Genomic DNA, 13,008 nt, shown 5'->3' with positions numbered 1-13,008 from the left:
TACAAATAGCGTATTAGGCACTAAATGGAATAAGTACTGTAGGGGGATACGGGGAGGGAAATTACAGAGCTGGAATGGGGAGGATGCCGGGAATAAGAAAAGGGATGTAGTTTGTGTGTTGTTTTTTTTTTTAAAAACATGACTGGTCCACTATGAGTACTCGGCATCACTTTTCTGGCGTAAAAAAAATATAAGAATTTCGTTTTTGTGCTAAAAATTTGTGTCTTTTGCATTTTTACGCAGCCTCTACTTTTTTTCAAAATAGAGGGTGCGGCTTAGAAGAAAGGGGCAGGTTTACTTGTAGCCCAAAACATTTACTATGATTTACAGCAGAAACTTGGAGCTGGAGTATATTTGAGACGTATTTTACTCCAGCGCTCTTCATCTTAAAACTGGCGTATAAAATGCCAGTCTTAATACATTTCTGGCTTTGTGTTTGAATTACTCTGCTTGTTGTCAGTAAATGGAAGCACCAGAGGCTGAAAACCGTCCTTTTAACACCTGCAGTTTGTTACACTGTGTCACAGTAAATAACAGCTATCAGACTGGAGTTCAGGGCAGGAGGGAGAATAACCCTGATGCTATGTGTTTCTCAAAAGGTTTGACTGCACTGATACATTGTACTAATCTTATAATATGTGAGAAATATTACATCAGGATGTGTTTTCAGCAAGTAAAGATCTTAAAAATGACGAGGAATTAAAATACAGAGTATATCAGAAAGTTGTAGAACTGTCTAATAGACACTTCATGTGCTGCCGTATGGAGCAAATACGGGTGAATACCTCTGTTGTAGGCATCTGATTTTTTGTTGTTAGATCATGTATGAAATCGGACCTTCATAAAACTCGATGCTTGTGTATAGCCATATTATGGCAGGGTGCACCGCCCTATTTACATGTAGGAAAATTTGCGTGGATTCCAACATGTTTTCCACGTCAGAATTCTGCTTGTAAAATGCCTACAATTATTTTCAATGAGATACCTACTCGTTGTTCATACGGGGCGGATTAAATCTGCGATCTGTTAACATACCCTTTTTGGCATATTCTGGCACAAATCTACGTGTAGATTTGATTTTCTGACTGTCAAAGACACTCCAACTACCTCCTTTACTTAGCCTGGCTTAGAATGAGCCAATGGGTATAAGGGATGTGCAAAACTGTATTTATATTATACTAGGAAAAACCTCTTTAAGACCAGGCTCACACGGATTTCACTGCGGAAAATCCGCAGCATAATACAGTAGCAGCAAAGCGGATGAGATTTGAACAAATCTCATCCACACGATGCGTAAATGACAAGAGGAAAAAAACGCTCAGAAATTGGCCTTTTTTTTTAATCCGCGGCATGTCAATTGTATTTGTGTACTCGCAGATGTTGCGATTTTTGCAGCAGAAAAGCTGCGATTCCGCCGCAAAAACACAACTCAGAAAAAAAATTAATCTTATATTTACCCAGAATTCTGTGCTTGTTCGTACAGGCTGGCCTCCTGGGATAACGTTTCATCCAATGTGACCACTGCAGTCAATCACAGGCTGCAGCGGTTACATGGGATGAAACGTCATCCCAGCACGCTAGGCTGCAGGACGGCAGAGGGACGCATCGCCATGGCTAAGGGTAAGTATGAAACTTTTTTTTTTACGTGCAGTTTGCGGCAGCGGACATTTCGGTTGAAAAACTGCACCACAATTTGGTGCTGTTTTTCGTCCAGAATTCTCTGCGGCCAGCAGGGCGGATAGTCTGTGTGCTTTTACGCAGCGTATCCACCCTGTGTGAACATACCCTAATAAAAAAACATCTTGGCCATCACCAGTGGTCATCTCGTGCTTCTTCAATCCTGTAGAAGATCCAGCCTGTCCTCTTTGAATTAAAGTGGCAAGGTTTCTAGCAGAAGACCAGCGGGCACAGGATGTGTAACCGTTATAGGACACTCCTAAGGAATGTTTTGAAACTGAAGGGAGATTTATCCTTCGTCATGTCTCCTATCCATCCCAAAGAAACAGTCAGCCTGTTTTCCTAGTTAAATGAGCATGACTAAGTAACATGTTCTTTGTTCCCTTGCTGCTATGAAAAAAAAAAATCACTGCCACGCAGCTCATATATTTATGACAGCGACCAAAGGTTGAAGCCAACAGAATTGTTTGGGCCAAAGTTCATATTTAGTAATAAAGGCTGATTTTCCCCAGTTTCTTTCTAATCCAAGAGAGATGAGATAAAGCAGCTTCTTTACAACTTCTCAGATAAAAGTAACTAAAACTGCTTGTCCACTCACTCCGTCTCTTCCCCCACCTCATAACGATAAACTTAACCTGCAAGCATTACTGATAAATGATGTCTGAGTCAGCATTATTATCTGACATTTAACCACCTGTAGGTATCATGTGCTCCAGCGATGGATCAGGATTAATGAACCATTAGATAGACTAGGAATGAATGTAGACAACAACCATACGGAGCGGGAGCCATCCAGCGAGCAAAGGGTCATTAAAGGGGTTTTCCTAGAATCGACAATTATCACCTATCCATGGGATAGGTGATAATTGTCTGATCTGCTGGGACCCCATCGATCGTATTGATAGGAGATAATACCCCTTTAATGTTGTCGTTTAGGATTGGACACATGATAGTCGCACTCCATAGAAATCAATTGGTAGGTTTCTCCATTGAGTTCTATTGGAACAAACTCGAGTCTCCTGTTGGAGAACAAGTACCTGGGCACCTCTACGTTTAGTAAAACTATATCATTAAACAAATATAATACATAGAATAAAAATATCAAACACATAATTCTTCATAAAGGCTAAGTTTTTAATAGGTGCTACGGTTCGTTAGCACAATAGTGAATAACAATATATTTTCAAGGGCCACTGACCCACGTTTACTGAAGATGTTTAATAGTTAGACAGTGTGAACTTGTTATAGGTTTTTTGGCGCACTTTGTCCTTTTTTGAGATACTTTTAAAATGTGTCTAGTGAGATACAATTAATAAAAATTACACTAAATTGCGCCAAAATTTGATGCATTTTTTGACACATTCTAGACTCACAGTAGTAAATCTGCCCCAGTATGTGTCTTTTTTGGGCTACAACATGTTAAATATTCTTCTTAGTGCTCATGAACGTAGCCGCATTATGGATTCATTTTAGACGGATCCATAATACAGTCCCCATAGCCAGTGCCCTGATTTTACATGGCGGTACATGGTATTCTACCTAGAAACATTGCTTAACCAAATATAGAACAAGCAATTTTAGCCACTCTACACAACAAACTCTTCCATAATTATCTTCAGATACTCGTGTACATTCTTTGTAAAATTATAAATCATCTCTTTTGCTTTTTCTGCATTCAAAACGAAATTATTCTCCCTAGACCACCTGTCCAGATGCTGAATCTCAGATCGTTACGAGGCTTCATTCTCACCAGTGATCAGGCCAATCAGCTTTATGTCATCCGCATATACTAGAAGGACGGTATCATTACGGCATGTTCACAACCCGAGGTATAAAAAGGAAAAAAAGCCGGACTCAAACAACACCCTTGTGTGACCCCTAAGGGTAACCTTTTTACTGTTGGTAAACAAAATACCAACACTAAACTACCTGATTTCTATCAGTCAAAAAGCTAGTAGCATAGTCATGACAGCCCAAGTTTTCAAAGCTTAGCCACCAACCGTGATGGCACCACCGTAGTAAAAGCTGAGCAGGACTCCACAAACAAGACCCTTACATAATTACAACTGGGATCCACATGAATTAATATAGCGTGCATGGCTAAAGCAACAGCATCCTCTGTGAATCTATTCTGCCTATAAATTGAAGATGATCCTTTTTACCCTTGTGTGTTAAAACTAATTTCTTAAAACATTTTTATCACCACTGATGTTAAGGTTACAGGTCAATAATCATTAAGCAAAACAAGAATTTACTGTTTAGTTACGGGCAAAATAACATGCCTGAAAAGGCAGAGGGACCACTGACAAACTCAATGACAGATTGAAAATCTCACAAAACACTAGTGCTAGATCAAACGCACATAGTGAAAGTAAGGGTGGGATATCATCCAGCCCTGCCACCTTCTTCACACCCACTATTTTCAGAGCTTTATAAACCTCATCATGGGAAATCCTAAAAGGCCTCTCCACTTCCATGGCCTGTTCATGATCGATGTCACATACAACTGACGTCTCTAATCTCTGATAGCATTAATTCCGTTGTTCCACCAACTCTTTATGCTATGACACAAGGGATCTCACATTCCTCTTCCAATATGTAAGTTGCCTCAGATCCCTCCATATACCTTCAGAATTGCTACTTAGTATATGCTCCAACTTTACAGGATAATCCCTTTTCACCTTAATAGATTTCATAATTAGCCTTCTGCAGCAGATCTGCATCTTCCATGGCAAAGGTGAAGATCTTGCCCTCAAATTGTCTCTAACCTCATTGATCCAAGGCTTTTGATGCTGATAAACCTTCACAGTTTTAACAGGAATGCTGGTTTATAACATCCATACAAATTTGCAGAGAGCTTAAACATTATCAACATATTAATGCAATTTATTAGCAGATTCCTTAAAACAATCATCTGTTGCCTTAATTCATATTTGCACAGTTTTAACCGCCAGCAGTGCCTGCTTCAATTATCTATAAGCACAAGCAGCGCACGGTGATCAGAGATCCTCAGACCAGGTCTAACGCTACGAAAGGCAATTTTTTATAGCAGAGTTAGTGATCTACAATCTTTGCGCCTCTTCTTGGCTCTACAATATCCTGATAAAATTTTGGTAGCATAAATTTCAGATTACAATGAAGTTACCCAAAAGAACCTACAGCGCTTCTTGGTAGACACGTTCTAGGTGGATGATGTGACCGTACAAGGCCCCAAAAACATAATCCTCCAATGCTTGTGGATAGACATAAACACCTGAAATAATGACCAAGGTTCAGTAAATTCACATGGCAAATAAAATAGGTGACACTTTATAGTTAGACATTTCATGTCCAACCCACACACGTTGGCCAATATCCCCACATCACCACACCATCTGCTGTTTACAAATATGCAAACTCCTTCGACTTTGTATTTCCACATCAGTTTTCCAACATGGTTTCTCCTAAATAGAATAAACCCTGTTAGCTGTATAGCAAGGTCCAGCGTATGCTCATGCAGTAATATCTCAGTAAAAAACAAAGCACGCTTCAGTTCTGAACACCCTTCTGAGTCTCAACAGATCATGTAAGCTATCCAACTTTTAAGGTAATGATTGTACATTTGCCAAAAATATACTTGACACAGTGACATGCTCGCCTTTCCTAATCCCCCTTAATCTACGTCCTCTTACTGTCTAATCCCAGTGACCTCCTCCACCAGCGCATACATACTTTCTGCCAGTTCTCCAACCAGATCAGTCAACTTCTTCATACCTTCCATATGCTTTATCCACACTTCAGCTACGATCATAATACGGGAAGGGGATGGGATAACGATGTATTTTTGGAGCCGTCAATACACCATCTTTTTCCTGGCTCCCTCTCAACCAAGGACCTCCGGTGCATCCATCATTCTGACCTCCGGTGGCTTCTGAACCTTTCCCCACACACGCTTCCACAGTTACACTTGGGAATGCCTGTAAGCATAGCTTTAAGATCTCAGTGCGGGTATACACTCCGCCGAACATTCCCAGCTGCAACATTGAACTATGGTGTCTAGCCACAAAACCATACAGCAACCCAAGAAGCCCGGAAGTCTAGAACCCATATGATAAATAGCCCTTACTTGGTGCCATGTCTCTGGGTTATGCCTGCCTCCCTGGTGGTCTAGGGCAGTGAAGAGGTTAATGCTACCATCCCTAGTGGTATAGGGTAGAAGAAGCGTTAATGTCTGCTACCCTGATTGTCTAGTGTAGTGGAAGATTTAATACCTGATGTCCAGTGGCTATACTCACCTGTGACATGTCTCTGTGAGAGGACGCTGAATGCAATGTACTTATGCAGATCAGTGGAGTGTGGGGCCAGACACACAGTTCTGTCCATGTTTCGGCAGAGTGAGTCTAGCGCTGCCCCTTACTTTGAGATATGAGATGCACTTATATTTTATCAAGATTTTTTTTCTTACTTATAGCAAAAAAAAGTACATTTGTTATCTTTATGTGTAGCCCCAAATTAAGCACTTTTTAAAACTCCTTTAGGCTGGGTTCACACAGAGTTTTTTTGCAGGCGAAAAATCTGCCTCAAAATTCCATTTGGAATTTTGAGGCAGATTTTGCTCTGCCTGCACGCCGATTTTCGCTGCGTTTTTCGCCCACGGCCATTGAGCGCTGCGGTCAAAAAACGCTGCGAAATATGCTTTCTCTGCCTCCCATTGATGTCAACGGGAGGTCAGAGACGTAAACGCCCGAAGACAGGGCCCTTCTTTTTCCCGCGAGTCGGTTTTTTTGCTCGCGGGAAAAAAACGCCTCCGCCTCAATGGAGGTCATTTTCGGCCGTTTTTTGGCGAGTTTTCCAACGAGGTTTCCGCATCAAAAAACTAGTAAAAAAACTCTTTGTGAACTCCCCCTTAGCTACAAACAGTATAATGTTGAGCACCTTTGTAAATATTTTGCTTCACTTATTTTGTAATGCTTTTTATTTATATGTTGCTCTAGTCTCCATTTACCTTACCAGATAGCGAAGCAATGTTGAAGCTCAGTTACACAGCTAACGCTCTATTCACCCCTACACTCCAGAAAAGTCTCCTGACATATATGTCAAACATATAGCCCCAATGTATGCAACTATATCCCACACAATTGCATACATTGCCCATTGTTAGAAGTTTTGATTGGTGGGGGTCCGAATTCTGAGTCAACTAGGAAATATGTTTTGTAAAATGTGTCACAAAATTTTACCACAAGACATTAGATAAAGTACAGTGACAAGACATTAGATACCTCTGACTTTTCTTATATAAATATCCGTGACCGTGTCTATATGGTAAGGGATGTCAATACATATAATTGCTAATCATTAACACAGGAAGTTTAAATAAGACTCAGAAGAAAAACACAGTAGTAGGGCATGTGAGTTAACAGCTGGCAGAACACATTTATTTTATAGACAATAACCCTTTAAATATTTGTTGCCCTGATCTGGTGTCCTCCTGTGACTCCACAAACTTGTTTTTCAACATATCCAAGTAAACTGCCATTACCCCATCATTGAGGCGAATACGTGTCTCAGTAATATTACACGATTCCAATTACATTGTAAACTAGAGGCTGTTTTCATTTTTGACAAGTTAATTAAAGTACACTCAATACTGTGAAAAAATACTTGCCCCCTTCTGCATCTTCTCTACTGAATGGCTTCTGGTCACAAAGTCCAAGTCATGGGTGTCACGACTGTGGGGATTGTGGACCCACTGGGCCACTCCGCCGTAACGGAGTAGCAGCTGGCCAAGCAAATATGTATAACAGTCACTTGGACGAGGGTACCTGGATAGCTGGTTTGAGCCTGATTATCGGAAACTGGCTTGTGCTGGATTATCGGAAGCTGGTTTGTGCTGGATTATCGGACTTGTCACAGACACTGGACTTGGCACGGACACCGGACACAGATACAGAATTCGTCACAGTCACTGGACTTGACACGGACACCAGACACGGATACTGAAGTCGACTCTGGATACAGGAACCGGCTATGGAACCTTTGCATACTAACACAAGGTTAGAAACGACGTCGCCCAGGCACTGGCCTAATGGGCAGGGTTACTAAAATAGTCCAGGGTGCCCAGGAAATGACTAGGGACACTTTTACTGGTGCGCGCGCTGGCCCTTTAAGAACATGCACCAGGGCAACTTGCCCTACGGGCACAGTCTGGGGAAGGCAGAGAGCAGAGCGCACCGGTGTCCGTGGGAAGGGAGACACTGGCGGAGATTATAGTGGGCTACCTGAGTAAGATTTCAAGGTCCAACATTGCCCTACACTTACATATCAATCCGGGACTAAGCCGAGCAAAACACCCTGGGGCACCAGGCAGTGATTGTTTTCCTTTTTAGGTTTTATCCTCACCACCAAATTTCCACCCGCTTTCTAAGTTACGCATATCTATAGGTAATTTCTCTATTATAACTCAAAAAAATACCATTACTCAGTGTCCAAATAATAGCACCATATAAGTCGTTTGCTGGACATCATTACCCAACATATTATCCAAAGAAAGACAGTAACGGTAATTGATGAGGTTCAGTCAAATGCATGATAAACAACATTTAAATCCGATGACTCATAGTCGATGTCCCTTTTGATTTTAGTCCTTCACTTTTCCTTTCTTTTTCATCTGTCTTAGGCCTCATTTACACGAGCGTGTGCGTTTTGCGCACGCAAAAAAACGCTGCGTTTTGCGTGCGCAAAAGGCAATTGACAGCTCCGTGTGTCATCCGTGTATGATGCGCGGCTGCGTGATTTTCGCGCAGCCGCCATCATAGAGATGAGGTAGTCGACGCCCGTCACTGTCCAAGGTGCTGAAAGAGCTAACTGATCGGCAGTAACTCTTTCAGCACCCTCGACAGTGAATGCCGATCACAATCTACACCAACCTGTGAATAAAAAAAGACGTTCACACTTACCATGAACTGCCTGCTTCCTCCAGTCCGGTCTCCCGGCCGTTGCCTTGGTGACGCGTCCCTCTCTTGTCATCCGGCCCCACCTCCCAGGATGACGCGGCAGGCCATGAGACCGCTGCAGCCTGTGATTGGCTGCAGCCTGTGCTTGGCCTGTGATTGGCTGCAGCTGTCACTTGGCCTGAATTGTCATCCCGGGAGGTCGGACTGGAGGAAGAAGCCGGGAGTTATCGGTAAGTCAGAACTTCTTTTTTTTTTTTACACGTATATGTATATTGTGATCGAAAGTCACTGTCCATGGTGCTGAAACAGTTTAAGTCTTTCAGCACCGTGGGCAGTGACTGTCTCCTGACGTCGCGTACCCGAACATTTTTTGCCGGGTTCGGTTAAAACGAGTTCGGCCGAACCCGGTGAAGTTCGGTGCGCTCATCTCTAATTTGACACTCCGTTTGGATGTTTGTAACCAGAAAAGCACGTGGTGCTTTTCTGTTTACATTCAGGACTTTGACAGCTCTTGCGTGATTTTCGCGCATGCAACGCAGGACCGTCAGTGTGGCATGCGTTGTTTTCACGCACCCATTGAAGTCAATGGGTGCGTGTTGCGTGAAAAACGCAAGAATATAGAACATGTCGTGAGTTTTACGCAACGCACTCACGCTGCGCAAAATTCACGCATCGTCTAAACAGCCCCATAGACTATTATAGGTGCGTACGACACGCGTGAAAAGCACGCGCGTCGCACGCGCGTATAATACGCTCGTGTAAATGAGGCCTTAGTCATAAAGGATTTCACCAGCAACAGAGCTTGACATCTGTACATTTTTGGCTCTCTCCACTCTCAGGAAGCGCATACAGACACAAATGTTCTAAATGCCCTAACAGACAAAGGGTCCATATAGATATAACAGCCGCTCTGCACCCATAAAAATGCCTGCTAGTTTCCCCTGTTTTGGCCTTGTGGACGCAGCCAATTTTTTTCAAATCTGACATGTGTCACTTTGTGGTAATAACTTGGGAATGTTGTTACCTATCCAAGCGATTCTGACATTGTTTTCTTGTGACATATTGTACTGTATGTTAGTGGAAAAATGTAATCAATAAATTCAGTATTTTTTTTGTGAAAATCACCAAACTTTAGAGAAAATTTGCAAAAATTTGCATTTTTCTAAATTTAAATGTATCTGCTTGTAAGGCCTCATTTACACGAGCTTTTCAGGCGTGTCGTACGCACCTATATTACTCTATGGGGGCATGCAGACAGTCCGTGAGTTTTGCTCAGCGTGAGTGTGCTGAAAAAAACTCACGACATGTTCTATAAATCTGCGTTTTTCGCGCATCATGCACCCATTGAAGTCAATGGGTGCGTGAAAACCACGAAGGTCGCACGGAAGCACTTCCGTGCGAACTGCGTGATTCGCGCAAGAGCTGTCAAACTGAATGTAAACAGAAAAGCACCACGTGCTTTTCTGTTTACAAACATCCGAACGGAGGGTCTTACAGATGACCGAACCGAACTTTACCGGGTTCGGCCGAACTCGTTTTGACCGAACCCGGCAGGAGACAGTCACTGTGCAGGGTGCTGAAAGAGTTAAACTGGTTCAGCACCCTGGACAGTGACTTCCGATTTCAATATACGTGAACGTGTAAAAAAAAAAAAAGTTCTGACTTACCGATAACTCCCGGCTTCTTCCTCCAGTCTGACCTCCCGGGATGACAATTCAGTCCAAGTGACAGCTGCAGCCAATCACAAGCCAAGCACTGGCTGCAGCGGTCACATGGACTGCCGCGTCATCCAGGGAGGTGGGGCCAGATGTCAAGAGAGGCGCGTCACCAAGGACGCGTCACCAAGGCAACGGCCGGGAAGTTCTCGGTAAGTACGAACCTCTTTTTTTTTAAACAGGTTACTCGATATGGTGATCGGAATGCACTGTCGAGGGTGCTGAAAGAGTTACTGCCGATCAGTTAACTCTTTCAGCACCATGGACAGTGACTGACGTCGGCTAGCCTCATCTCTATGATGGCGGCTGCGCGAAAATCACGCAGCCGCGCATCATACACGGATGACACACGGAGCTGTCAAGTGCTTTTTGCGCACGCAAAACGCTGCGTTTTTTGCGTGCGCAAAACGCACACGCTCGTGTAAATGAGGCCTAAGACAGATAGTAATACCACACACAATAGTTACTAATTAACATTTCTCATATGTCTACTTTATGTTGCCATGGTTTTTGGAATATCTGGGACGATACAAGGCTTAGAACTTTAGCAGCAATTTCTCACATTTTCAAGAAAATTTCCAAAACCTATTTTTATAGGCACCAGTTTACTTCTGAAGTGGCTTTGAGGGCCTTATATATTAGAAACACCCATAAGTCAGCCAATTTAAAAAAAATGCACCCCTCAAAGTATTCAAAACAGCATTCAGAAAGTTTCTTAACCCTTTAGGTGTTTCACTGGAATTAAAGCAAAGTAGAGGGGAAATTTACAAATTTCTTTTTTTTGTCCGAAAATCCATTTTAATTCATTTTTTTCTGTAACACAAAAGGTAATACCAGAGAAACGCAACTCAATATTTATTGCCCAGATTCTGCAGTTTTTAGAAATATCCCACATGTGGCCTTAGTGTGCTAATGGACTGAAGCACCGGCCTCAGAAGCAAAGGCGCACCTAGAGGATTGTGGCGCCTCCTTTTTATTAGAATATATTTTAGGCACCATGTCAGCTTTGAAGGTTTTGTGGTGCCAAAACAGTGGAAACCCCCCCAAAAGTAATCCATTTGGCAAACTATACCCCTCAAGGAATTCATCAAGGGGTATAGAGCATTTTAACCTCACAGGTTTTTTGCTGAATTTAGTGGAATTAGTGCGTAAAAATGAAAATCTAATTTTTTTCCAATAAAACTTGGAAATTATCAATTTTTACAAGCAATAAAGAAGAAAAAGCGCCCCAAGATTTGTAAAGCAATTTCTTCTGATTACGGCAATACCCCATATGTGGTAATAAACGGCTGTTTGGACACACGGCAGGGCTTAGAAGGGAAGGAGCGCTATTTGGCTTGTGTAGCTCAAGTTTACTCAATTGGTTTTCGGGTGTCATGTCGCATTTGCAAAGCCCCTGAGGGATCAAAACAGTGGACACCCCCCAGAAGTGACCCCATTTTGGAAACTACAGCCCAAAAAAGAATTCATCTAGGGGTATAGTGAACATTTTGATCCCATAGATTTTTTGCTGAATTTAGTGTAATTAGGGAGTCAAAACTTCTATTGTTTTTTATTCTTTTTTTTTTTACTTAGTTCACCGTGTGCTATAAATTATATATTTAATTTATTCTGAGAGTCGATGCGATTACGGCGATACCATATGTATATAGGTTTTTTATGTTTTACGGTGTTTACACGATAAAATCACGGTTTTCAAAAAATTATTTTGTTTCTGTTTCGCCATATTCTAAGAGCCACAACTTTTTTAATTTTCTATCAGGAAAGCTGTGTGAGGGCTTGTTTTTTGCGGAACAAACAAATTTTTATTGGTACAATTTTTGGGTACATGCGACTTTTTGATCCCTATTTATGCAATTATTTAGGAGCTGAAGTGGCTAAAAATAGCGATTCCGGTATGGTTTTTTTATTATTTTTTTATGGCGGTCACTGTGCGGGATAAAGTACATTATATTTTTATAGTTCAGGCCGCGGCGATACCAATTATGCATAGTTTATTTATTTTTTTCTAATAATAAAGGACTTTATAAGGGAAAAAGGGCGATTTCTGAATTTTATTATTTTGACATTTTACTTTTGTAAATTTTTTTGTAACTTTTATTTTTGTTAGTCCCACTAGAGACTTGAAGATCCAATTGTTGGATCGTTGTTATAATACCCTGCAATACTTATGTATTGCAGGGTATTATACCTGTCATTTTCACACTGACAGGAGGCATATTACTAATTGCCTTCCATAGATGGCAGACCGGAAGCCTTTGTTAGGCTTCCGGTTTCCATAGCAATCGCCCCCCCGCAACAATCGGCCCCTGCAATCGCGTAGCGGGTTGCCGATGTTTCTATAACAACTTAAATGCGGCGGTCGCTGTTGACTGCCGCATTTAAGGGGTTAATCGGTTCGGATCACCGCTGTGATCCGACCCGATGTTTTCCCCCAGTACTAAGGCTGCTAGTAGCAGCCCGTACTAGGAAATGCCGGGCTGTGGGGAGCGCCTGTGCGCTCTGTTAGGAGCACACATAGATTAACGGGCTGCAGGCACAAGGACCAGCTCTGCAGCCCGTTAATCTACGTGGGGTGGTCGGGAAGGGGTTAAACAGTGTCTGCAAACTGCCTATAACAGAGCCTACCAAAGAGTGGCGCCATATATACAGTGCCAGACAAAAATTGTTTCTATAAAGTGCCT

Source organism: Rhinoderma darwinii, chromosome 4, assembly GCF_050947455.1.
Source record: "Rhinoderma darwinii isolate aRhiDar2 chromosome 4, aRhiDar2.hap1, whole genome shotgun sequence".
Taxonomy (NCBI): domain Eukaryota; kingdom Metazoa; phylum Chordata; class Amphibia; order Anura; family Rhinodermatidae; genus Rhinoderma; species Rhinoderma darwinii.
The sequence above is the reverse complement of the archived record's forward strand: the minus strand, read 5'-3'. Positions refer to the sequence as shown.